Raw genomic sequence first — 23,452 nt, forward strand, 5'->3', positions numbered from 1 at the left:
ATTCTCAACTCCATTAAGGGCCTCTGCAAAAGCCACGCAACCCGGCACCTTAACTTGCACCAGAAAGTCAAGCTAATCAATTCCTTTATCCTCACTAAGGCGTGGTATATGGCTCAGTTGCTTAGCGTGCCGAAACAAATAGGACGCGCTATATCTCAAGCAGTATACTGGTTACTCTGGCGTCACGAAATTTTTAAAGTGCGAGCAACAGTTTGTGTCTTAGACCCGTCACGTGGAGGACTCGGGCTAGTAGACTTCAGTCGCAAATGTGCAGCGTTGCTCGTCAACCGCACCGCTGAGATGCAGGCCGGCTTTCCCGATGGATCGACAGCATCCCTGCTGGAAATCTATCGGCCAGAATCTGAAAGCGCCCCAGTATCGGTGGCCAACATCCCTTACCGTATGTCCTTTGTACGAGAATATATCCTAAATAGAAGCTACGTCCTCTGTACGGCCACAGATCCACACAGGACTGCACGGCAGCTCTATATTGAATTGATGGGACAACCTCCCATTAGTAAATTGGAAGTCCGCTTACCTACCGTAAACTGGAAGCAAGTGTGGTCAAATATCAATAGCAGTATTCTGCCGTCCGATGTGTCTGCGTTGTGGTACAAACTAGTCAACAACACACTGCCCACCAATCAGCGTTTAGCCGACATTCAGCTTCTCGCCTCCCCCAACTGTGGCAGGTGTGGCGTGCTTGACACCAGAGAACACCGCCTGCAATGTCAAGCTGTTTCCGACGTGTGGAGGACTTGCCAGTTAATGGTGGCTCTCATCACGCGAACTACGCCGGCGCACGTCTCAGTTGATAGTGTCATTGTACCGGATTTTAAATACTTCCCCCGTGCAAAACACAATACTGCTGTGTGGCTGTTGGGCCACACTGCCTACGCCCTTATCGACCAGCAAATTCACGATGCACTCACCTTTTTGACTCATATTTGGGACCAATATTCTAAGATCAAAAATAGTAATAAACACAAAGAACATTTTGCCAATTTCTTATCATCTGCATTGCATCACGCGTATGCGAAAAAACTATAAGATGTGTGCGAGCCCCTCTTATTTGCATCAATTGTCTTTCAGTTTTGCAATTGAGTTTTGATGATACTTACACTGATCTCCTTCTTGCGTCATACATGCAGTTCTCTCAAAAATAAGTTTAGATATATGTAATGAGTGTCCGCTGGAAAATATAACCACTCTCCATTTATTTGTCTATCTTTTGTCATGTGCCGACCTGTAAACTAGTATACCTAAGATCATTTTTGGAAAAAAAAAGAAATAAAATAAAGTTACAGAAAGAGAGTAACTGAGTAAAAGGATGAGGTTCCAAGTTTAATCAACTTGAAAAAAAAGAAAAAAAAAAAAAAAAAAGAAAAAAAAAAAAAAGAGCAAAACAACTGATCTGAAATAGCTGACAACTTGTAACAGTAGGCTGACGTACATTTATGACCAGTTGCAGCTTATTTTTGGGTAAAAAAAAAAAAAAAAAAACAAAAAAAAACAACAAAAAAACGAAAACAATAACAAGAAAGAGGAAAAATAAAAAAAAAAAAAAAATAAAAAAAAAAACAAAAAAAAAAAAAAAAAAAAAAAACAAAAAAAAAAACAAAAAAAAAAACTAAAAAACAAAAAAAAAAAAAAAAAAAAAAAAAAAAAACAAAAAAAAAAAAAAAAAAAAAAACAAAACAAAGAAAACAAAAGAAAAAAAAAAAAAAAAAAAAAAAAAAACAAAAAACAAAAAAACAAAAAAAAAAAAAAAAATACACCGGTTCTCGTCCGATCACCGAAGTTAAGCAACATCGGGCCCGGTTAGTACTTGGATGGGTGACCGCCTGGGAACACCGGGTGCTGTTGGCTCTACCTCATTTTTTCATTTTTACGTCGCTACACCTGCCAGCCCTCTTTTCATACTAACTTTCAGGTGTTGACAAAGATGCTTCCACAAGCATTTTAAACTACTGTATCAAACGTAAGATACGAAATTACAGTAATGAACTCAGTTTGAGCAAGAATGCGCGAAAGAAGAGTGCTAGAACGCCTTGAAAATAACAACACACTACGAATCGACAGATAAGTTTTGAAATACGTCAGGGCCTACTGTTTTGTAGCAGTGCTAAATTCCACAAAGAAAATAAACAAAAAAAAAAAAAAAAAAAAAGAAATAAAATCTTCCGTTCTCGTCCGATCACCGAAGTGAAGCAACAACGTTAGTAGTACTCGGAAGGGTGAGCGCCTGGGAACTCTGGCTGTTTTCATTTTTCGCTTTTCAGTCGCTACTCCTGGCAGCCAGCCTTTTTCCATATCACCTTTCTGTTGTGACAAAGAGACTTCCTCAAGCATTTTAAACGGCCGTAAGGTACGAAACTGCAGTAATTAACTCAGTTTGAAGGAGAATGTGCAAACCAAGTTTGCCAGGAAGTCTGTGAAAACGAGAAAACAGTACGAATCGGGCGGTATGCTCCGAAATACGGTAGCGCCTATCGTTCTGCACGGGCGTACAGCTCCAAATTCGGTTTTTAATCATAAATTTATTCTTTTGTCGTCTCGCCGCCTCCCGCAGACGTTTCTCGCGCTTGTGCTGTCATATGGACCGCGACCCGAGCGGCAGCGAGCGGCAGTCGAGCAAAGTCGGGACAAGTCGGGACGGAAGGGGGGCCAGGCGCGAATGGACCGCGCAAATTACGCAAATATCTGGAAGCGCGGCGTGTGTCAGCCAGGTGAGAAAGCCTCCGTCGGTCCAGCAGGACACTGCCACACCCCGCGCAGTCCCCCCGCCGCCAGGCCGCGCGCAAACCCCGCGCCGGGTAACAGGAACAAGGCGCGTCGCCAGCGAGTGTCGGAGGGCGCACGCACCAAACGAATGACAGGCGGTGCACCGAACAGCTGTGTTGTGCGTCTCACCCACGTTCGGCGGTCGCCTATGAGACGCCGAGCCGAGCGCGCACTCCGCGCCACCTTCGAGGTGGAAGGACGTGCTTTGCGTCAAATGTGCCACGGAAAGCGGCGATTGCGTGTGTTGCGAGAAGAGGCGAATGCTTCTTGTGTGGTGCGGCTACAGTATAAGGACGCCAACGGCCATACCATGTTGAATACACCGGTTCTCGTCCGATCACCGAAGTTAAGCAACATCGGGCCCGGTTAGTACTTGGATGGGTGACCGCCTGGGAACACCGGGTGCTGTTGGCTCTACCTCATTTTTTCATTTTTACGTCGCTACACCTGCCAGCCCTCTTTTCATACTAACTTTCAGGTGTTGACAAAGATGCTTCCACAAGCATTTTAAACTACTGTATCAAACGTAAGATACGAAATTACAGTAATGAACTCAGTTTGAGCAAGAATGCGCGAAAGAAGAGTGCTAGAACGCCTTGAAAATAACAACACACTACGAATCGACAGATAAGTTTTGAAATACGTCAGGGCCTACTGTTTTGTAGCAGTGCTAAATTCCACAAAGAAAATAAACAAAAAAAAAAAAAAAAAAAAAGAAATAAAATCTTCCGTTCTCGTCCGATCACCGAAGTGAAGCAACAACGTTAGTAGTACTCGGAAGGGTGAGCGCCTGGGAACTCTGGCTGTTTTCATTTTTCGCTTTTCAGTCGCTACTCCTGGCAGCCAGCCTTTTTCCATATCACCTTTCTGTTGTGACAAAGAGACTTCCTCAAGCATTTTAAACGGCCGTAAGGTACGAAACTGCAGTAATTAACTCAGTTTGAAGGAGAATGTGCAAACCAAGTTTGCCAGGAAGTCTGTGAAAACGAGAAAACAGTACGAATCGGGCGGTATGCTCCGAAATACGGTAGCGCCTATCGTTCTGCACGGGCGTACAGCTCCAAATTCGGTTTTTAATCATAAATTTATTCTTTTGTCGTCTCGCCGCCTCCCGCAGACGTTTCTCGCGCTTGTGCTGTCATATGGACCGCGACCCGAGCGGCAGCGAGCGGCAGTCGAGCAAAGTCGGGACAAGTCGGGACGGAAGGGGGGCCAGGCGCGAATGGACCGCGCAAATTACGCAAATATCTGGAAGCGCGGCGTGTGTCAGCCAGGTGAGAAAGCCTCCGTCGGTCCAGCAGGACACTGCCACACCCCGCGGCCACACGCACCAAACGAATGACAGGCGGCGCACCGAGCAGCTGTGTTGTGCGCCGCACCTACGCTCGGCAGTCGCCTATGAGACGCCGAGCCGAGCGCGCACTCCGCGCCACCTTCGAGGTGGAAGGACGTGCTTTGCGTCAAATGTGCCACGGAAAGCGGCGATTGCGTGTGTTGGGAGATGAGGTGACTGCTTCTTGTGTGGTGCGGCTACAGTATAAGGACGCCAACGGCCATACCATGTTGAATACACCGGTTCTCGTCCGATCACCGAAGTTAAGCAATCGGCAGCCGTGTACACTACGTCTGTGTCCAGAGATGCTGTTTCAATTACGACTGTCAGTTATCTTGCTCAGCCGCCCTGTGATAGCTCGTCAGTGCACGGCTAGCGGCCGCTCTGTTGGGATCGCCGCGTTGCGTTCCGCTGTCGAGTTTCTCTTTTTCGCGCGTTTTTTGCGTAGTTGTTAAGTAACAGTTTGAAAATGGAAAACGTAAATAGATCGAACACATTGAACGTTATTTTCGACAAAGAAGCTGTACGCCCTACGGCATACGAAGCTCACGACTGGATAATTGACGAACTCGGCCTTACCGATACCGAAACGTACGGAGTGCAGTGGGACTTCATTACCGGAACCCTGTTTATGAAATTCAATGATGCGGAAATGTGCGAAAAGATCGTACAGGAAAACGGTGGAAAACGCAAGTTTAAATACCGTGACGGAAGCGTTTGCGACGTGACCGTGTGCCACGCGGGTTACGGTATTCGTCAAGTGCGCATTTTCAATCTCCCTTTTGAAATACCTACGCAAATGATCGCTCGTGGTCTCATGCCGTATGGGAATGTGCTTTCAGTGACGAATGAAAAATGGGGTAGTGGTTTCCGCCTACAAGTATACAACGGAGTAAGAAGTGTGCTTATTGAACTGAAACAGCACATCCCGTCCTTTCTAGTCATAGGCGGCTACAGGGCCTTTATATCGTACAATGGACAGCCACAGACGTGCTCGTACTGCAACGCAACCGACCATTTTCGACAAAATTGTCCGAACAGACGTCGGCCTGTGCAGCTCCCGCTCGGCGGTGATAGCGCACAAACGCAGAAAAATTCGTATGCGTCTGTAGCGTTGGGTGTTGCTCCGATTCGGCCCTCGTCACTCCCTGTGACAGAGGCTGTGTGCGAATCGTCTGCGACCCCAGCGAACACGGACAATGTCATGGACGTAACAGAAATTGATGAAAAAGCCGCCATTCCAGAAAATTCTCTCGGCAATAATACGACAAACGTCACGGTTGTGGCTGACGTTCACCCCGAGCCGCCAAACAGTGACGATACTGCATCAGATATTTTTCCGAGCAACACGCAAAATTCAGAGCGTGGGCGCAGCCCTGCTGCTGTCCCCTCAGAAATGCGTGTTTCACGTAAAGACCCCAGTCCATCCCCGAGTAGGAGGTCGGTGAGCCATTCACCGAATAAATCTTCGAAAAGGAAACATCGACGCGGCCGTGGAAACGGAAATTCGGATGCAACTTCTAAATCCGATCAACAATGCCCCGTGACAGTCGTCCCTGTTGCGTCGCCTGAAACAGAAGCAGAACGCCGGCGCGAGGCAACTGTTCGACATCTAAGGGAATTTTTAAATAAGCAAGAGAAAGAAAAAGAAATCAGCGTACAACCGCTCGTAACTGAGGCCGTAATATCAGCGCCAATTAAAAGAAAGGCAGAGGAAATGCACGAGTGTCGTGCTCGGCACACAGCCCACGTCCCGACGGGCGACATTCGTGCCGTCCATGCCATGCAAATCGATTCGCCACATATGCACGTACCGATGGAAACCAACAATGATCCCTCCCGCTCAGATCAACAACGCAATACTGTTTGGTCCGACGACGTTTAAGTACAAACTCGGTTGAAAATCTGTTTGCAATAGTCGTCACATAACAAAACTAACCATTCGCAGAATGAAATTATCTCCATTTATACCCTGTCTCCCTTAGTTCATGTTACTCTGTTTCTTTCTCCACTTCCAATGCCTGTCTGTCATACGCAAATAAAAGATTTATCTATTCTTACCTTAAATATAAACGGGATTTCTGCAGCTCACAAAATTCTGTCCCTAGTGGACTTTGTACATTACAGTAGTTTTGACGTAATTTTCCTTCAGGAAGTTACCGCAAACATCCTCCATAACATAAATGGATATGATGTTATTTATAATGTTAACAATAATATGAAATGCGGTACCGCGATTTTATACAAAAATTCCCTAGAGCCAGACAATATCCAAACGTTGCCGAGCGGACGCGCAATTGCGTGCAATATACAAGGCATGAGATTTATCAATATTTACGCCCCCTCAGGCACAGATAATAGACGAATGCGTGCAGCATTTTTCAGCCACGAAATAATTCCCTTGTTTGATACAACACGTCCAATAATTCTCGGTGGCGATTTTAACTGTGTAACAGACTCATCCGACCAGCACCCTACGGCCACTATGTGTCCTGAATTAGTGAAACTATTGACCGCCAAAGATCTGCGAGACACGTGGCGCCTCCTTAACCCCCACACAACGCAGTATACGCACATATACAATAGTGGAGCAAGCAGAATAGACCGCATATACGTCTCTCAACAGATTGCAAACAACCTAAATAGTGTAGACATCATCCCTGTCGCGTTTAGCGACCATTGTGGCTATGTGGCTGCCATCCACCTACAGCGTACAAATGAAGCACCTACTCCCAGGTTGTGGAAGCTTAATACGAGACATCTTGCCGCGACAGACTTCCGCTCGAAAATGCAATCTGTATGGCAGCATTGCCTGCAGAAAGAGAAAAACTACAGCTCAGCACTAGAGTGGTGGACTTTCTACGCAAAGCCGCAAATTAGGATGATTGCTCAATGTTACAGCCAGGAGGTATCCTTCTGGACGCATCGCACAACAGAATTTTACCAACAATGCCTCAAAGACGCGTTAAACGCCCCCGTCGGACCAAATGAAAATCTCCGCCTTCGCTTAAACCGTATTAAAGCAAAGATTCTCCGTATACATAACGAAAAGGCAAAAGGAATTTTGGTCCGAAGTCGCGCCTTGTGCGCTTTGGACGACGAAGAACCGTCGTCCTATCATCTCGCGCGTGAAAAAACACGGGCAAGACGCAAACACGTAGAATCGATAACGACTGCGTCAGGCGAGCGCCTTACGCGGAAAACAGACATTCTCCAACATATTACAGCCCACTACACGGACTTATTTCGAGACGTTGCGACAGACGACGTGGCGCTAAATTATTTGTTATGCGACCTGCAGACTGAGATTTCGGACGCGGAAAGAGAACAGTTGATAGCAGAGATGACAGTACAAAACACAAAACCTATTGTACAGTTGTGCTCTAAAGGAAAGTCGCCGGGACCTGATGGCCTGCCAACTGAATTCTATCAGGTCTACTGGGATATCTTTGGGCAAAAACTTACCGACATAGTAAATGAAGTAATTCGTGGCACGGAAATTCCCGCAAAATTTCTGGAAGGTCGAGTTGTGCTCGTCCCTAAAACGCAACATACATGTCGTATTCAAGATTTCCGACCCATTACGTTACTCAATACCGATTATAAAATCGTTGCAAGGTGCCTTGCAGCGAAGATGAAGCCAGTCATGAACAAAGCTATCAGCTCCTACCAAACGTGCGGAGTAACACACCACAATATTTTCCACGCAGCGTCCTTATACCGAGACATAGTGGCTCACACGGCAGTCCATAAATTATCGACAGCTATTCTATCCATTGACTTTGCGAATGCTTTCGATCGCATAAGCCACAAATACTTGCTACAGGTCATGACAAAAATGGGATTCGGCCGAGAATTTACCAAAATTATTGAAAATATTCTCACGGGAGCAAGATCAATAGTCACATTAAATGGATGGCAAACTAAACCGATCCCTATTTGCCGCTCTGTCAGGCAAGGATGTCCGCTGTCAATGTTCTTATTCGTGATCGCCATAGACCCGCTTCTCAGAACAATAGGCAGGACGTCAAAAGGAGTACAAATACACAATGCTTCCATTAAATGTGTGGCATACGCAGATGACGTAGGCGCTTTCCTTGACCACACAGCAGACATAGACTCGATACGCGCCTCCCTTCACCAGTATGAATGTGCGTCTGGAGCAGCGATAAATACTTTTAAAACTGTTCTACTCCCACTGGGTCTGCTAGCCATCGATATTGTCCGCCCATGGTACAGAGTCGTGAGAGACCATCAAGTATTGGGTCTAGACATAACCGCGTGCCCGCAGCGTATGCAAGCACGAAATTGGAGAAGAATTCTCAACTCCATTAAGGGCCTCTGCAAAAGCCACGCAACCCGGCACCTTAACTTGCACCAGAAAGTCAAGCTAATCAATTCCTTTATCCTCACTAAGGCGTGGTATATGGCTCAGTTGCTTAGCGTGCCGAAACAAATAGGACGCGCTATATCTCAAGCAGTATACTGGTTACTCTGGCGTCACGAAATTTTTAAAGTGCGAGCAACAGTTTGTGTCTTAGACTCGTCACGTGGAGGACTCGGGCTAGTAGACTTCAGTCGCAAATGTGCAGCGTTGCTCGTCAACCGCACCGCTGAAATGCAGGCCGGCTTTCCCGATGGATCGACAGCATCTCTGCTGGAAATCTATCGGCCAGAATCTGAAAGCGCCCCAGTATCGGTGGCCAACATCCCTTACCGTATGTCCTTTGTACGAGAGTATATCCTAAATAGAAGCTACGTCCTCCGTACGGCCACAGATCCACACAGGACTGCACGGCAGCTCTATATTGAGTTGATGGGACAACCTCCCATTAGTAAATTGGAAGTCCGCTTACCTACCGTAAACTGGAAGCAAGTGTGGTCAAATGTCAATAGCAGTATTCTGCCGTCCGATGTGTCTGCGTTGTGGTACAAACTAGTCAACAACACGCTGCCCACCAATCAGCGTTTAGCCGACATTCAGCTTCTCGCCTCCCCCAACTGTGGCAGGTGTGGCGTGCTTGACACCAGAGAACACCGCCTGCAATGTCAAGCTGTTTCCGACGTGTGGAGGACTTGCCAGTTAATGGTGGCTCTCATCACGCGAACTACGCCGGCGCACGTCTCAGTTGATAGTGTCATTGTACCGGATTTTAAATACTTCCCCCGTGCAAAACACAATACTGCTGTGTGGTTGTTGGGCCACACTGCCTACGCCCTTATCGACCGGCAAATTCACGATGCACTCACCTTTTTGACTCATATTTGGGAACAATATTCTAAGATCAAAAATAGTAATAAACACAAAGAACATTTTGCCAATTTCTTATCATCTGCATTGCATCACGCGTATGCGAAACAACTATAAGATGTGTCCGAGGCCATCTTATTTGCATCAATTGTCTTTCAGTTTTGCAATTGAGTTTTGATGATACTTACACTGATCTCCTTCTTGCGTCATACATGCAGTTCTCTCCATTTATTTGTTTATCTTTTGTCATGTGCCGACCTGTAAACTAGTATACATAAGATCATTTTTGGAAAAAAAAAAGAAATAAAATAAAGAAAGTTACAGAAAGAGAGTAACTGAGTAAAAGGATGAGGTTCCAAGTTTAATCAACTTGAAGAAAGAAAATAAACAAAAAGAAAAAAAAAAAAAAAAAAAGAAAAACAAAGAAAAAAAAAAGAAAAAAAAAAAAAGGAAAAAAAAACAAATAAATAAAAAACAAAAAAAAAACAAATAAAAAAAAAATAAAAAAATACACCGGTTCTCGTCCGATCACCGAAGTTAAGCAACATCGGGCCCGGTTAGTACTTGGATGGGTGACCGCCTGGGAACACCGGGTGCTGTTGGCTCTATCTCATTTTTTCATTTTTACGCCGCTGCACCTGCCAGGCCTCTTTTTCATACTAACTTTCAGGTGTGACAAAGATGCTTCCACAAGCATTTTAAACTACTGTATCAAACGTAAGATACGAAATTACATTAGTGAACTAAGTTTGAGCAAGAATGCGCGAAAGAAGAGTGCTAGAACGCCTTGAAAATAACAACACACTGCGAATCGACAGATGAGTTCTGAAATAAGTCAGGGCCTCCTGTTTTGTAGCAGTGCTAAATTGCACAAAGTAAATAAACAAAAAAAAAAAAAAAAAAAAAAAAAAAATCTTCCGTTCTCGTCCGATCACCGAAGTGAAGCAACAACGTTAGTACTCGTATGGGTGAGCGCCTGGGAACTCTGGCTGTCTTCATTTTTCGCTTTTTAGTCGCTACTCCTGCCAGCCCTCTTTCCATACCACCTTTCTGTTGCGACAAAGAGACTTCCTCAAGCATTTTAAACGGCCGTAAGGTACGAAACTGCAGTAATTAAGTCAGTTTGAAGGAGAATGTGCTAACGAAGTTTGCCAGGAAGTCTTTGAAAAGGACGAAACAGTACGAATCGGGCGGTATGCTCCGAACCTATCGTTCTGCAGCGGCATACAGCTCCAAATTCGATTTGCAATCATAAATTTCTTCTTTTGTCGTCTCGCCTCCTCCCGCAGACGTTTCTCGCGCTTGTGCTGTCATATGGACCGCGACCCGAGCGGCAGCGAGCGGCAGTCGAGCAAAGTCGGGACAAGTCGGGACAAGTCGGGACAAGTCGGGACAAGTCGGGACAAGTCGGGACAAGTCGGGACAAGTCGGGACAAGTCGGGACAAGTCGGGACAAGTCGGGACAAGTCGGGACAAGTCGGGACAAGTCGGGACAAGTCGGGACAAGTCGGGACAAGTCGGGACAAGTCGGGACAAGTCGGGACAAGTCGGGACAAGTCGGGACAAGTCGGGACAAGTCGGGACAAGTCGGGACAAGTCGGGACAAGTCGGGACAAGTCGGGACAAGTCGGGACAAGTCGGGACAAGTCGGGACAAGTCGGGACAAGTCGGGACAAGTCGGGACAAGTCGGGACAAGTCGGGACAAGTCGGGACAAGTCGGGACAAGTCGGGACAAGTCGGGACAAGTCGGGACAAGTCGGGACAAGTCGGGACAAGTCGGGACAAGTCGGGACAAGTCGGGACAAGTCGGGACAAGTCGGGACAAGTCGGGACAAGTCGGGACAAGTCGGGACAAGTCGGGACGGGAGGGGGGAGAGGCGCGAATGCCCGCGAAGTACGCAAATATCTGGAAGTTTGTGTCTTAGACCCGTCACTTGGAGGACTCGGGCTAGTAGACTTTAGTCGCAAATGTGCAGCGTTGCTCGTCAACCGCACCGCTGAGATGCAGGCCGGCCTTCCCGATGGATCGACAGCATCCCTGCTGGAAATCTATCGGCCAGAATCTGAAAGCGCCCCAGTATCGGTGGCCAACATCCCTTACCGTATGTCCTTTGTACGAGAGTATATCCTAAATAGAAGCTACGTCCTCCGTACGGCCACAGATCCACACAGGACTGCACGGCAGCTCTATATTGAATTGATGGGACAACCTCCCATTAGTAAATTGGAAGTCCGCCTACCTACCGTAAACTGGAAGCAAGTGTGGTCAAATGTCAATAGCAGTATTCTGCCGTCCGATGTGTCTGCGTTGTGGTACAAACTAGTCAACAACACGCTGCCCACCAATCAGCGTTTAGCCGACATTCAGCTTCTTGCCTCCCCCAACTGTGGCAGGTGTGGCGTGCTTGACACCAGAGAACACCGCCTGCAATGTCAAGCTGTTTCCGACGTGTGGAGGACTTGCCAGTTAATGGTGGCTCTCATCACGCGAACTACGCCGGCGCACGTCTCAGTTGATAGTGTCATTGTACCGGATTTTAAATACTTCCCCCGTGCAAAACACAATACTGCTGTGTGGTTGTTGGGCCACACTGCCTACGCCCTTATCGACCAGCAAATTCATGATGCACTCACCTATTTGACTCATATTTGGGACCAATATTCTAAAATCAAAAATAGTAATAAACACAAAGAACATTTTGCCAATTTCTTATCATCTGCATTGCATCACGCGTATGCGAAACAACTATAAGATGTGTCCGAGGCCATCTTATTTGCATCAATTGTCTTTCAGTTTTGCAATTGAGTATTGATGATACTTACACTGATCTCCTTCTTGCGTCATACATGCAGTTCTCTCAAAAATAAGTTTAGATACATGTAGTGAGTGTGTGCTGGAAAATATAACCAGTCTCCATTTATTTGTCTATCTTTTGTCATGTGCCGACCTGTAAACTAGTATACATAAGATCATTTTTGAAAAAAAAAAAAAAAAAAAGAAATAAAATAAAGAAAGTTACAGAAAGAGAGTAACTGAGTAAAAGGATGAGGTTCCAAGTTTAATAAACTTGAAAAAAAAAAAAAAAAATAAAACAAAAAAAAAAAAAAAAAAAGATAAAAAAAAAAAATAAAAAAGAAAAAAAAAACTAAAAAAAAAAGAAAGAAAAAAAAAATACACCGGTTCTCGTCCGATCACCGAAGTTAAGCAACATCGGGCCCGGTTAGTACTTGGATGGGTGACCGCCTGGGAACACCGGGTGCTGTTGGCTCTATCTCATTTTTTCATTTTTACGTCGCTGCACCTGCCAGCCCTCTTTTCATACTAACTTTCAGGTGTTGACAAAGATGCTTCCATAAGCATTTTAAACTACTGTATCAAACGTAAGATACGAAATTACAGTAATGAACTCAGTTTCAGCAAGAATGCGCGGAAGAAGAGTGCTAGAACGCCTCAGAAATAACAACACACTACGAATCGACAGATGAGTTTTGAAATACGTCAGGGCCTACTGTTTTGTAGCAGTGCTAAATTCCACAAAGTAAATTAAAAAAAAAAAAAAAAATATCTTCCGTTCTCGTCCGATCACAGAAGTGAAGCCTCAACGTTAGTACTCAGATGGGTGAGCGCCTGGGAACTCTTGCTGTCTTCATTTTTCGCTTTTCAGTCGCTACTCCTGCCAGCCAGCCTTTTTCCATATCACCTTTCTGTTGTGACAAAGAGACTTCCTCAAGCATTTTAAACGGCCGTAAGGTACGAAACTGCAGTAATTAACTCAGTTTGAAGGAGAATGTGGCAACCAAGTTTGCCAGGAAGTCTTTGAAAACGACAAAACAGTACGAATCGGGCGGTATGCTCCGAAATACGTTAGCGCCTGCCTATCGTTCCGCAGCGGCGTACAGCTCCAAATTCGATTTATAATCATAAATTTATTCTTTTGTCGTCTCGCCGCCTCCCGCAGACGTTTCTCGCGCTTGTGCTGTCATATGGACCGCGACCCGAGCGGCAGCGAGCGGCAGCCGAGCAAAGTCGGGACAAGTCGGGATGGAAGGGGGGACAGGTGCGAATGGACCGCGCAAATTACGCAAATGTCTGGAAGCGCGGCGTGTGTCAGCCAGGTGAGAAAGCCTCCGTCGGTCCAGCAGGACACTGCCACACCCCACGCAGTCCCCCCGCCGCCCGGCCGCGCGCAATGCCCCTCGCCGGGTAACAGGAACAAGGCGCGTCGCCAGCGAGTGTCGGAGGCCACACGCACCAAACGAATGACAGGCGGCGCACCGAGCAGCTGTGTTGTGCGCCGCACCTATGTTCGGCAGTCGCCTATGAGACGCCGAGCCGAGCGCGCACTCCGCGCCACCTTCGAGGTGGAAGGACGTGCTTTGCGTCAAATGTGCCACGGAAAGCAGCGATTGCGTGTGTTGGGAGATGAGGTGACTGCTTCTTCTGTGGTGCGGCTACAGTATAACGACGCCAACGGCCATACCATGTTGAATACACCGGTTCTCGTCCGATCACCGAAGTTAAGCAATCGGCAGCCGTGTACACTACGTCTGTGTCCAGAGATGCTGTTTCAATTACGACTGTCAGTTATCTTGCTCAGCCGCCCTGTGATAGCTCGTCAGTGCACGGCTAGCGGCCGCTCTGTTGGCATCGCCGCGTTGCGTTCCGTTGTCGAGTTTCTCTTTTTCGCGCGTTTTTTGCGTAGTTGTTAAGTAACAGTTTGAAAATGGAAAACGTAAATAGATCGAACACATTGAACGTTATTTTCGACAAAGAAGCTGTACGCCCTACGGCATACGAAGCTCACGACTGGATTATTGACGAACTCGGCCTTACCGATACCGAAACGTACGGAGTCCAGTGGGACTTTATTACCGGAACCCTGTTTATGAAATTCAATGATGCGGAAATGTGCGAAAAGATCGTACAGGAAAACGGTGGAAAACGCAAGTTTAAATACCGTGACGGAAGCGTTTGCGACGTGACCGTGTGCCACGCGGGTTACGGTATTCGTCAAGTGCGCATTTTCAATCTCCCTTTTGAAATACCTACGCAAATGATCGCTCGTGGTCTCATGCCGTATGGGAATGTGCTTTCAGTGACGAATGAAAAATGGGGCAGTGGTTTCCGCCTACAAGTATACAACGGAGTAAGAAGTGTGCTTATTGAACTGAAACAGCACATCCCGTCCTTTCTAGTCATAGGCGGCTACAGGGCCTTTATATCGTACAATGGACAGCCACAGACGTGCTCGTACTGCAATGCAACCGATCATTTTCGACAAAATTGTCCGAACAGACGTCGGCCTGTGCAGCTCCCGCTCGGCGGTGATAGCGCACAAGCGCAGAAAAACTCGTATGCGTCTGTAGCGTTGGGTGTTGCTCCGATTCGGCCCTCGTCACTCCCTGTGACAGAGGCTGTGTGCGAATCGTCTGCGACCCCAGCGAACACGGACAATGTCATGGACGTAACAGAAATTGATGAAAAAGCCGCCATTCCAGAAAATTCTCTCGGCAATAATACGACAAACGTCACGGTTGTGGCTGACGTTCACCCCGAGCCGCCAAACAGTGACGATACTGCATCAGATATTTTTCCGAGCAACACGCAAAATTCAGAGCGTGGGCGCAGCCCTGCTGCTGTCCCCTCAGAAATGCGTGTTTCACGTAAAGACCCCAGTCCATCCCCGAGTAGGAGGTCGGTGAGCCATTCACCGAATAAATCTTCGAAAAGGAAACATCGACGCGGCCGTGGAAACGGAAATTCGGATGCAACTTCTAAATCCGATCAACAATGCCCCGTGACAGTCGTCCCTGTTGCGTCGCCTGAAACAGAAGCAGAACGCCGGCGCGAGGCAACTGTTCGACATCTAAGGGAATTTTTAAATAAGCAAGAGAAAGAAAAAGAAATCAGCGTACAACCGCTCGTAACTGAGGCCGTAATATCAGCGCCAATTAAAAGAAAGGCAGAGGAAATGCACGAGTGTCGTGCTCGGCACACAGCCCACGTCCCGACGGGCGACATTCGTGCCGTCCATGCCATGCAAATCGATTCGCCACATATGCACGTACCGATGGAAACCAACAATGATCCCTCCCGCTCAGATCAACAACGCAATACTGTTTGGTCCGACGACGTTTAAGTACAAGCTCGGTTGAAAATCTGTTTGCAATAGTCGTCACATAACAAAACTAACCATTCGCAGAATGAAATTATCTCCATTTATACCCTGTCTCCCTTAGTTCATGTTACTCTGTTTCTTTCTCCACTTCCATGCCTGTCTGTCATACGCAAATAAAAGATTTATCTATTCTTACCTTAAATATAAACGGGATTTCTGCAGCTCACAAAATTATCTCCCTAGTGGACTTTGTACATTACAGTAGTTTCGACGTAATTTTCCTTCAGGAAGTTACCGCAAACATCCTCCATAACATAAATGGATATGATGTTATTTATAATGTTAACAATAATATTAAATGCGGTACCGCGATTTTATACAAAAATTCCCTAGAGCCAGACAATGTCCAAACGTTGCCGAGCGGACGCGCAATTGCGTGCAATATACAAGGCATGAGATTTATCAATATTTACGCCCCCTCAGGCACAGATAATAGACGAATGCGCGCAGCATTTTTCAGCCACGAAATAATTCCCTTGTTTGATACCACACGTCCAATAATTCTCGGTGGCGATTTTAACTGTGTAACAGACACATCCGACCAGCACCCTACGGCCACTATGTGTCCTGAATTAGTGAAACTATTGACCGCCAAAGATCTGCGAGACACGTGGCGCCTCCTTAACCCACACACAATGCAGTATACGCACATATACAATAGTGGAGCAAGCAGAATAGACCGCATATACGTCTCTCAACAGATTGCAAACAACCTAAATAGTGTAGACATCATCCCTGTCGCGTTTAGCGACCATTGTGGTTATGTTGCTGGCATCCACCTACAGCGTACAAATGAAACACCTACTCCCAGGTTGTGGAAGCTTAATACGAAACATCTTGCCGCGACAGACTTCCGCTCGAAAATGCAATGTGTATGGCAGCATTGCCTGCAGAAAGAGAAAAACTACAGCTCAGCACTAGAGTGGTGGACTTTCTACGCAAAGCCGCAAATTAGGATGATTGCTCAATGTTACAGCCAGGAGGTATCCTTCTGGACGCATCGCACAACAGAATTTTACCAACAATGCCTCAAAGACGCGTTAAACGCCCCCGGCGGACCAAATGAAAATCTCCGCCTTCGCTTAAACCGTATTAAAGCAAAGATTCTCCGTATACATAACGAAAAGGCAAAAGGAATTTTGGTCCGAAGTCGCGCCTTGTGCGCTTTGGACGACGAAGAACCGTCGTCCTATCATCTCGCGCGTGAAAAAACACGGGCAAGACGCAAACACGTAGAATCGATAACGACTGCGTCAGGCGAGCGCCTTACGCGGAAAACAGACATTCTCCAACATATTACAGCCCACTACACGGACTTATTTCGAGACGTTGCGACAGACGACGTGGCGCTAAATTATTTGTTATGCGACCTGCAGACTGAGATTTCGGACGCGGAAAGAGAACAGTTGATAGCAGAAATGACAGTACAGAACACAAAACCTATTGTACAGTCGTGCCCTAAAGGAAAGTCGCCGGGACCTGATGGCCTGCCAACTGAATTCTATCAGGTCTACTGGGATATCTTTGGGCAAATACTTACCGACATAGTAAATGAAGTAATTCGTGGCACGGAAATTCCCACAAAATTTCTGGAAGGTCGAGTTGTGCTCGTCCCTAAAACGCAACATACATGTAGTATTCAAGATTTCCGACCCATTACGTTACTCAATACCGATTATAAAATCGTTGCAAGGTGCCTTGCAGCGAAGATGAAGCCAGTCATGAACAAAGCTATCAGCTCCTACCAAACGTGCGGAGTAACACACCACAATATTTTCCACGCAGCGTCCTTATACCGAGACATAGTGGCTCACACGGCAGTCCATAAATTATCGACAGCTATTTTATCCATTGACTTTGCGAATGCTTTCGATCGCATAAGCCACAAATACTTGCTACAGGTCACGACAAAAATGGGATTCGGCTGAGAATTTACCAAAATTATTGAAAATATTCTCACGGGAGCAAGATCAATAGTCACATTACATGGATGGCAAACTAAACCGATCCCTATTTGCCGCTCTGTCAGGCAAGGATGTCCGCTGTCAATGTTCTTATTCGTGATCGCCATAGACCCGCTTCTCAGAACAATAGGCAGGACGTCAAAAGGAGTACAAATACACAATGCTTCCATTAAATGTGTGGCATACGCAGATGATGTAGGCGCTTTCCTTGACCACACAGCAGACAGACTCGATACGCGCCTCCCTTCACCAGTATGAATGTGCGTCTGGAGCAGCGATAAATACTTTTAAAACTGTTCTACTCCCACTGGGTCTGCTAGCCACCGATATTGTCCGCCCATGGTACAGAGTCGTGAGAGACCATCAAGTATTGGGTCTACACATAACCGCGTGCCCGCAACGTATGCAAGCACGAAATTGGAAAATAATTCTCAACTCCATTAGGGGCCTCTGAAAAAGCCACGCAACCCGGCACCTTAACTTGCACCAGAAAGTCAAGCTAATCAATTCCTTTATCCTCACTAAGGCGTGGTATATGGCTCAGTTGCTTAGCGTGCCAAAACAAATAGGACGCGCTATATCTCAAGCAGTATACTGGTTACTCTGGCGTCACGAAATTTTTAAAGTGCGGGCAACAGTTTGTGTCTTAGACCCGTCACGTGGAGGACTCGGGCTAGTAGACTTCAGTCGCAAATGTGCAGCGTTGCTCGTCAACCGCACCGCTGAAATGCAGGCCGGCTTTCCCGATGGATCGACAGCATCCCTGCTGGAAATCTATCGGCCAGAATCTGAAAGCGCCCCAGTATCGGTGGCCAACATCCCTTACCGTATGTCCTTTGTACGAGAGTATATCCTAAATAGAAGCTACGTCCTCCGTACGGCCACAGATCCACACAGGACTGCACGGCAGCTCTATATTGAACTGATGGGACAACCTCCCATTAGTAAATTGGAAGTCCGCTTACCTACCGTAAACTGGAAGCAAGTGTGGTCAAATGTCAATAGCAGTATTCTGCCGTCCGATGTGTCTGCGTTGTGGTACAAACTAGTCAACAACACGCTGCCCACCAATCAGCGTTTAGCCGACATTCAGCTTCTCGCCTCCCCCAACTGTGGCAGGTGTGGCGTGCTTGACACCAGAGAACACCGCCTGCAATGTCAAGCTGTTTCCGACGTGTGGAGGACCTGCCAGTTAATGGTGGCTCTCATCACGCGAACTACGCCGGCGCACGTCTCAGTTGATAGTGTCATTGTACCGGATTTTAAATACTTCCCACGTGCAAAACACAATACTGCTGTGTGGTTGTTGGGCCACACTGCCTACGCCCTTATCGACCGGCAAATTCACGATGCACTCACCTTTTTGACTCATATTTGGGACCAATATTCTAAGATCAAAAATAGTAATAAACACAAAGAACATTTTGCCAATTTCTTATCATCTGCATTGCATCACGCGTATGCGAAACAACTATAAGATGTGTCCGAGCCCATCTTATTTGCATCAATTGTCTTTCAGTTTTGCAATTGAGTTTTGATGATACTTACACTGATCACCTTCTTGCGTCATACATGCAGTTCTCTCAAAAATAAGTTTAGATATATGTAGTGAGTGTCTGCTGGAAAATATAACCAGTCTCCATTTATTTGTCTATCTTTTGTCATGTGCCGACCTGTAAACTAGTATACATAAGACCATTTTGGAAAAAAAAGAAATAAAATAAAGAAAGTTACAGAAAGAGAGTAACTGAGTAAAAGGATGAGGTTCCAAGTTCAATCAACTTGAAAAAGAAAAAAAAGAGAGAAAAAAAGAAAAAAAATGTCTCAGGAACAACTACTGTATATGGTTAATGCTTTGTGTGATAGTGTAAAACTTTCTGAATAGGGAACTAGCCTCTGGAAAGTGATCAGTCAACTCCACAACGAACGTAAGAGTGAGTTATTTGAAAAAACGTGAACGCTGTTAATGAATAAAAGAAAAAGTCGAGCTCAGAGAAACAAAACAACTAATATAAAATTTAGAATGAAATATAAAATGAAAAATTACTTCTACATTTCTATATAGTGGCACAGTGCCTGTACTTCTTATAAGAGGTGTGAGATAAAATACAACAGTCCTCGAGAATGAAAATGTATCTCAAGTATGGTGGCAAACAGCTTTTGACAGTTCTTGATGAACAAAATAATGTATGGTGCAAAGGAAGCGATGTTGCGGAAATACTGCATTATAAACGACCTACACAAGCAGTTAGAAAGAATGTTAACAAACAAGATCAAAAGTCATTAAAAACCCTCAATATTTCTAAGAATCTGAACTTAAAAGGAATTCGTAAATCGACCAAATTCATCAATAAAAGGGGAATGACCTCTTTACTGTTGAAACATAGAACAGTATCTTCAGAGAAAGTTGTAGATCAGATTATAAATGATTTCCAGTTAAATATAGATTTACCGAGAAGAACTAAAGAACAAATGTGCATTGGCGAAATAATTGAACGTTTTCCAAACGAAAAAATTGAACGGCAGTTTTATGTAAAACCATACAAGATCGACTTGTACTTTAAAAAATATAGAATTGCTGTTGAATGTGATGAAAATGGCCACAAATATCGGAATAAAGAAAAAGAAATTCAAAGACAAAAATTCATAGAAACCAAGTTAAAATGTGTGTTTATTCGCTTTAATCCAGACAACCAAAACTTCGACATTAAAGATGTTATATGTAACATAGAAACAGCTATACAACAAAAAATTCTTGACTGAAAGGAGAAAGGGGGAAAGCAACAGTCGTACACAATTTACCCTCCACCTCAAATTATATACTGGCTTATGGAGTATAGATACATAATCGCCAGGTTTACGTGAGTTACAGAGTCATTATTTTTAATACATCACCTACACCTGACGTACGGGTAGGGTGAAGCCCATTTTGCTCATTGCTAAGGAGCTACTCTAATATCGGAAAGCGTCGGCATTACTGATGCGATTTTGGAAGGTGAATTACTATGGGCTGAAGAGAGAATTGAACGTTTGCTAGTGAACGGAGAGATATTAGTAGCATGTTTTTTGGCGGCCACCGGCTGTTTCGGCTGTGGTGTAACAGCTACTGCGTTAGTCTCCTGAGCAGAAAACTGGGGTTCGAAACTCGGCATAGGCGAAAATTTTAACTAAATGTTCCATCCTCCATAACTCTCGTAGACACAGGTGAGACTCAATATGTCTCAGGAACAACTACTGTATATGGTTAATGCTTTGTGTGATAGTGTAAAACTTTCTGAATAGGGAACTAGCCTCTGGAAAGTGATCAGTCAACTCCACAACGAACGTAAGAGTGAGTTATTTGAAAAAACGTGAACGCTGTTAATGAATAAAAGAAAAAGCCGAGCTCAGAGAAACAAAACAACTAATATAAAATTTAGAATGAAATATAAAATGAAAAATTACTTCTACATTTCTATATAGTGGCACAGTGCCTGTACTTCTTATAAGAGGTGTGAGATAAAATACAACAGTCCTCGAGAATGAAAATGTATCTCAAGTATGGTGGCAAACAGCTTTTGACAGTTCTTGATGAACAAAATAATGTATGGTGCAAAGGAAGCGATGTTGCGGAAATACTGCATTATAAACGACCTACACAAGCAGTTAGAAAGAATGTTAACAAACAAGATCAAAAGTCATTAAAAACCCTCAATATTTCTAAGAATCTGAACTTAAAAGGAATTCGTAAATCGACCAAATTCATCAATAAAAGGGGAATGACCTCTTTACTGTTGAAACATAGAACAGTATCTTCAGAGAAAGTTGTAGATCAGATTATAAATGATTTCCAGTTAAATATAGATTTACCGAGAAGAACTAAAGAACAAATGTGCATTGGCGAAATAATTGAACGTTTTCCAAACAAAAAATTGAACGGCAGTTTTATGTAAAACCATACAAGATCGACTTGTACTTTAAAAAATATAGAATTGCTGTTGAATGTGATGAAAATGGCCACAAATATCGGAATAAAGAAAAAGAAATTCAAAGACAAAAATTCATAGAAACCAAGTTAAAATGTGTGTTTATTCGCTTTAATCCAGACAACCAAAACTTCGACATTAAAGATGTTATATGTAACATAGAAACAGCTATACAACAAAAAATTCTTGACTGAAAGGAGAAAGGGGGAAAGCAACAGTCGTACACAATTTACCCTCCACCTCAAATTATATACTGGCTTATGGAGTATAGATACATAATCGCCAGGTTTACGTGAGTTACAGAGTCATTATTTTTAATACATCACCTACACCTGACGTACGGGTAGGGTGAAGCCCATTTTGCTCATTGCTAAGGAGCTACTCTAATATCGGAAAGCGTCGGCATTACTGATGCGATTTTGGAAGGTGAATTACTATGGGCTGAAGAGAGAATTGAACGTTTGCTAGTGAACGGAGAGATATTAGTAGCATGTTTTTTGGCGGCCACCGGCTGTTTCGGCTGTGGTGTAACAGCTACTGCGTTAGTCTCCTGAGCAGAAAACTGGGGTTCGAAACTCGGCATAGGCGAAAATTTTAACTAAATGTTCCATCCTCCCTAACTCTCGTAGACACAGGTGAGACTCAATATGTCTCAGGAACAACTACTGTATATGGTTAATGCATTGTGTGATAGTGTAAAACTTTCTGAATAGGGAACTAGCCTCTGGAAAGTGATCAGTCAACTCCACAACGAACGTAAGAGTGAGTTATTTGAAAAAACGTGAACGCTGTTAATGAATAAAAGAAAAAGCCGAGCTCAGAGAAACAAAACAACTAATATAAAATTTAGAATGAAATATAAAATGAAAAATTACTTCTACATTTCTATATAGTGGCACAGTGCCTGTACTTCTTATAAGAGGTGTGAGATAAAATACAACAGTCCTCGAGAATGAAAATGTATCTCAAGTATGGTGGCAAACAGCTTTTGACAGTTCTTGATGAACAAAATAATGTATGGTGCAAAGGAAGCGATGTTGCGGAAATACTGCATTATAAACGACCTACACAAGCAGTTAGAAAGAATGTTAACAAACAAGATCACAAGTCATTAAAAACCCTCAATATTTCTAAGAATCTGAACTTAAAAGGAATTCGTAAATCGACCAAATTCATCAATAAAAGGGGAATGACCTCTTTACTGTTGAAACATAGAACAGTATCTTCAGAGAAAGTTGTAGATCAGATTATAAATGATTTCCAGTTAAATATAGATTTACCGAGAAGAACTAAAGAACAAATGTGCATTGGCGAAATAATTGAACGTTTTCCAAACGAAAAAATTGAACGGCAGTTTTATGTAAAACCATACAAGATCGACTTGTACTTTAAAAAATATAGAATTGCTGTTGAATGTGATGAAAATGGCCACAAATATCGGAATAAAGAAAAAGAAATTCAAAGACAAAAATTCATAGAAACCAAGTTAAAATGTGTGTTTATTCGCTTTAATCCAGACAACCAAAACTTCGACATTAAAGATGTTATATGTAACATAGAAACAGCTATACAACAAAAAATTCTTGACTGAAAGGAGAAAGGGGGAAAGCAACAGTCGTACACAATTTACCCTCCACCTCAAATTATATACTGGCTTATGGAGTATAGATACATAATCCCCAGGTTTACGTGAGTTACAGAGTCATTATTTTTAATACATCACCTACACCTGACGTACGGCTAGGGTGAAGCCCATTTTGCTCATTGCTAAGGAGCTACTCTACTATCGGAAAGCGTCGGCATTACTGATGCGATTTTGGAAGGTGAATTACTATGGGCTGAAGAGAGAATTGAACGTTTGCTAGTGAACGGAGAGATATTAGTACCATGATTTTTGGCGGCCACCGGCTGTTTCGGCTGTGGTGTAACAGCTACTGCGTTAGTCTCCTGAGCAGAAAACTGGGGTTCGAAACTC

At 44.5% G+C, this 23,452-nt stretch overlaps 1 non-coding gene across 1 annotated transcript; it reads left to right on the forward strand.

Annotated features, from left to right (window-relative positions):
* The first annotated feature begins 3,079 nt into the window (after positions 1-3,079).
* Positions 3,080-3,198, forward strand: LOC126189112 (5S ribosomal RNA). The gene has a single exon (XR_007537910.1). It is a non-coding gene; the product is annotated as a 5S ribosomal RNA (ribosomal RNA).
* The last annotated feature ends 20,254 nt before the right edge of the window (positions 3,199-23,452 follow it).

The sequence above is a fragment of the Schistocerca cancellata genome, chromosome 5 (assembly GCF_023864275.1).
Source record: "Schistocerca cancellata isolate TAMUIC-IGC-003103 chromosome 5, iqSchCanc2.1, whole genome shotgun sequence".
Lineage (NCBI taxonomy): Eukaryota > Metazoa > Arthropoda > Insecta > Orthoptera > Acrididae > Schistocerca > Schistocerca cancellata.